At 46.1% G+C, this 5,000-nt stretch overlaps 1 protein-coding gene across 1 annotated transcript in view; it reads right to left on the bottom strand.

The window, feature by feature from the left end:
• dok4 (docking protein 4) overlaps positions 1 to 3,037 on the bottom strand; it is a 54,295-nt gene extending 51,258 nt beyond the window's left edge. Inside the window, exon 1 of the mRNA XM_068731967.1 lies at positions 2,686 to 3,037. The gene's annotated coding sequence lies outside the window, so the exon portion shown is untranslated. The remainder of the gene's footprint in view (positions 1 to 2,685) is intronic.
• Positions 3,038 to 5,000: the final 1,963 nt, after the last annotated feature.

The raw sequence follows: 5,000 nt of genomic DNA, 5'->3' as shown, positions 1-5,000 counted from the left end.
CCATATTGCTCCATTAATTCAGCAAGCAAGTTATTCTCAAAGGAGGACAAATTAGAGCTGTCATGAGTAACGTAGCCTAACTAACTGACCTTTCAGCAGACTAGGTCCCGACAGCACAGACATGGATAGATTGATTTTTATTTTTAAACGGGTTAAGCAAACATTTCCATATTGTTTAACCTCTATTTCATTTTGGTTCAAACTTGGATTCACTAAAGGGAAAGTAGGTTTGAATTGTGCAATTTAGCTCTCCTCAATTTCAAACCTGGATTTGCTCATTTTAAACCTAGTTTTGCTAAACTCTGATTAGAACTAATCTTAGATTAAATCTTTCCCTGTTGGTGCAGCCCGGCCTTTAGTGTCTTTAGTGTCTCTCTCCCTCCAATACAACGTAAAGGCTGGTTCAGAGCCTGAGCCAGTGGAGCAGCTGTCAAAGCAAATTAGAGCAGGGAAGTCTCCCTCCTCTGTCCTCCTCCTCCTCCTCTGTCCTCCTCCTCCTCCTCTGTCCTCCTCCTCTATCCTCCTCTTCCTCCACTGTCCTCCTCCTCCTCTGTCCCCCTCCTCTGTCCTCCTCCTCTGTTCCCCTCCTCTGTCCTCCTCCTCCTCCTCCTCTGTCCCCCTCCTCTGTCCTCCTCCTCCTCTGTCCTCCTCCTCCTCTGTCCTCCCCCTCCTCTGTCCTTCTCCTCCTCTGTCCTCCCCCCTCACCTTTCTCCTCTTTCTCTTCTCAACCTCCTTCTTCTGCTCCTCCTCACTATCCCTTCAACCTTTATCCTCCCCCCCTCCATCTCCCCACTGTATTCCCCTCTCTCCTCATTCACCCGGAGATTGAGCCACACACACACACACACACACACACACACACACACACACACACACACACACACACACACACACACACACACACCCCAGAATGCAAATAATGAAAGAGCATACATGAGCATCACTCAGGAGACCAGCGTGAATGTTCTGTGTGCACAGACACTAGACAGCTTCACCACGAGTGTGTGCTATAGATTACACACACACACACACACACACACACACACACACACACACACACACACACACACGACAACTGATCCGATAGCAGAGGAGGTATGCTCCGCAGCAGAAGTGTGTTTGTATGTGTGTGTGTGTGTGTCTCTGTCCTCATGGGACGCAGACCACAGAGGTTTCCGATATAGTTCATCCACACAGTAGACACACACACACACACACACACACACACACACACAAACACACACACACACACACACACACACACACACACACACACACACTATAATGCTACTATCCTCACCACATAGGCATAACCACGCTGGTATGCACCGTCCTCATGTGCCTCCGATGGCAACAGTGCTGGACGACTAACCCTTCACCCTGGATGCCCTCAAGTTCCCGGCATGATCAACATATATAACATACATATATTATAATATATAATAACAGCCTTATATTATAATATATAATAAGAGCCTTATATTATAATATATAATAACAGACTTATATTATAATATATAATAACAGCCTTATATTATAATATATAATAACAGGCTTTCTTCACAGGCGTTAGGATTATAGTAACGACACACGTGGGACGAATATTCTGTACTGAAGACAAAGCGAACGGACTAACAGTCCAGTGACAACCAAACCAATGGACTCCAGCTGCTTTCATTGAATCTCCTATGTATGGAGGGATGAGAAAACACAGGGGGTCGTTGCTACAGCATCACTTCCTCCCCACGGAACAGTTGAGGCGATGGGGGGTCGCTCCCTGAACCTGATCCGGTCATTAAGAGTATCAGTGTGACACTAACAGGTGTGCTGTTCCAATGGAATTGCAAACAATCTTACTTTGGATACTGTCAACTTGACAGACACTCACTGCATCTCTAAAACGAGTCGGTGTCACGGTTGGAAGCACAGGGAAGAAATAATGCCTCGTGCTGTGGAGCCTACTGTGGGGGGGGGGGGGGGAGGCTCCAACTAAGATTATTCTTATTATAGTGTGGTTTTATCTGCAAGTAATTGCCTCCAATAATCAATACATTGTTTGGTCAATAAAGAGTTTGTTTACACCGACTTCAGTTAAAATACCTAAAGATGTGCCGTTTTCAGAATTATTCAGAAATTACGAAATATCCATAAACCCAGAGGCTGGACAGATGAGTCAGTGGCAATTTTGCTGAAGAAAATATTCAAAAACAACTTTTTTCAAAAGTTTTGCTTATTTATTCTGTGTCAAGTGAATAATCAGTTAATCGATGTTTTCGTTTGTTTGATTAAAATCTGGCACTTTTGCCTCAAAGACATTTCACTGATTAGGAATGTAATTTAATAATGATATAATTATATGAAATAACAATATTCTAGATTTCACATTGAGTTCCTTATAATTGAATAGCTATATTTGAGCGGTGATATCTTTTATAAACTTACAGGGTGAAGGACGCTCAGACCGGGTAGAGCGAGCTGGTGTGATGTGGTCTTTAGTGACTTTCATGAATATCGAAGCAATTGAGTGCTACTTAATTAACAATATAACACTTATGATAATAGTAATAAAGGTGGAGTAAGGTCGCACCTCTACCATAATATGATGTAATTACACTGCTGGGCGTCGCGGAGAAACACTCATCGCGTCACCATGAACTCGTGCTTCAGCCCTTCAATGCGCGTTACCTGGATGACAGCTGCGGCCGTCCGTGAGCTCCAGCGCAGCGGGTGGAGGCTGCGGGCGGGGTCCCGGTGTTCGGACGGGTGCCTCTGATGCTTCTCCGCCTCCGCTGACTCACCCCTCCGCTCCTAGCCTCCCTGCTGCAGTGGTTCCACCGGCTCTCGTCAACCTCCTTTCGGCTGCAGCAGACGCCACAGTTAAATCCACAGACGGAGCGCGAGGGTTAAGCGCTGGCCCGCCGGCTGTCTGTTGACACACAGCGCGCGGGTGGTTTGTTTCGTGCGCAGCGGCGGCGCTGATGCGGCTCGCCGCTCCGCTCTCTTTCTCTCCTCCCTGTATGTGTCTGCGACGCTGAGCCGTGCCGTGCCGTGCCGTGCCGTGCTGTGGTGGAGCGGACAGCAGCCCGACAGGACAACACATACACTAAACACGCCCCGCCGGCCAGCCACGCTCCAACAGGACCCGCCTCGTACCGTAATACACAGTAAAAAGCCTCACTCTAAAACGACTCAACCTGTTAAGGCAATGTAGCCATGCTGCTAGACAGCAGTACCTGTATGACAAATAGAAGCTGACATGCTTCACTACTACACATTAAGTTGTGGCAGAAGCAGGTGTATGAAGCTCCAACCCTACGTAACCCTCTCACCTTTGCACACCTCACCAATCACTGTGTGAAGTTTCGCTTGATGCTGAAGCTGTTATTTGGAAAATTTCAGATCTGGTTCAACCCTCCGACAAGCACTTCATGTGAAGGACTACTTTTAAAAAGGAACATTTCATTTTGGGGAATATGCATGTTTGCTTTTTTACTGTTAAGAGTTAGATAACAGGATCGATACCCCTCATGTTTTTACGGTGAATATGAATACGGTCGGTTAGCTTGACATAGCATATAAACCACAGACTGTACATAAGAGGTGGACGTAGTCATCGTGACGTCACCCACTGGTTTGTGGACTTCTGTTTTGAAGCCTTGAATTCAGCGATTTTGCCGTCGCCAATCTCGAATTCTGAACGTTGTCGTGTTGTTTTTTTCTCAACCGACAAACGGAGGCTACTATATTTTGAATGCGGGGGAGTGACGTAGAGATGCCGTATAATGGCTCTGGTAGTGGCAGTGAAATGTCAATCACAGTAAGCCCGCCCTAAATCACCCCCTCTTTATGGTCTGTGTGACTCTAAATGGAGCATAATGTACTAAATCAACATCATGCTGTATTGAATAAGACTTGAAACTAACGATTGAGACCATAAACTCATGTTTACAATGTTTACTATGCAATCAGACTTCTTTTTGCAACCGGAGGAGTCGCCCCCTGCTGGTCAGTAGAGAGAATGAACGTTTTAAGACACTTCCGCATCGGCTTCACTCGGCAGAACCGGAGTTTGCAGAGTGAAGCAAGTTTGAAGCAAGTTTGCCGCCTGCCGCCGCCCATTACAATACCTGCAACAGATTGGTGAAAACAATAATTACTCTCACTCAACATGATGAATGAACATTGAGTGAAATAGTGTTTTTTTTTTCTTCTGAAAGAAATACATGCATAAAGCATGGCAGCTGACACAACAGAGGTGGAGTACGATAGAAAACAACTCTTGTCATTTCAACCATCATTACAGAGTTCCATTAGCCGACACGAGGAGGTCAGAGAAGCCCACGCATCAATCGTGTGTGGCGACAGTACAGTTTTACTAATAGACGCTTTGAATGGGGTCAACTGTGAGACTCGGGGGAGCCGTACCAGTTACTATCAGAATGATAGATGAACGCGACGCTCTCCTCCTCGCTCTGTTCGCCGAGGAAACGCTGATTGGGGAGCTTTGGGGTTGTCGCATCGCTGCGTTACCTTGGATGTGTTGGACGCGAGCGCCGACGCCATCAGTCACCCCGACAGCCGATCAATCAGCCGGCCAATCAGGTGAGAGCACGAGTGAAAAATGGCGTGACTCTCGGCGGTGCTGAAAGTGTGCACACCCGCTGTGCACCGAACAGCGCAGGGCCGTCAATGTCAAGGTTTCATCCTTGGCATCCGGACAAGGAGGCGAGCTGTCAGCTGATAGGTCGCTCCGGTCCGACAGGAGGTATGGACAAAATAACGTCTCCCAAAGAGGACTTCACAGCTTTTAGTTTTTTCTGTGGTTTGACAATTTGATGAGATTCGGCTGCAGAAATACAAATGTGTGAAAAAAAAATGAAAAGAAAGAAATTAAACAGTAACTATAAAAAAACATAAAATAGAATACAATACATATAATAACAAAAACATAAGCAGCAGTGGAAAGAAAGCGATAAAGATTGAAGGACCATGTACTGATA

This window comes from Cebidichthys violaceus, unplaced genomic scaffold (assembly GCF_023349555.1).
Source record: "Cebidichthys violaceus isolate CVI_PGR_0920_01 unplaced genomic scaffold, fCebVio1.0.p SCAF_105, whole genome shotgun sequence".
Taxonomy (NCBI): domain Eukaryota; kingdom Metazoa; phylum Chordata; class Actinopteri; order Perciformes; family Stichaeidae; genus Cebidichthys; species Cebidichthys violaceus.
This window is presented reverse-complemented; position numbering and strand designations above follow the sequence as displayed.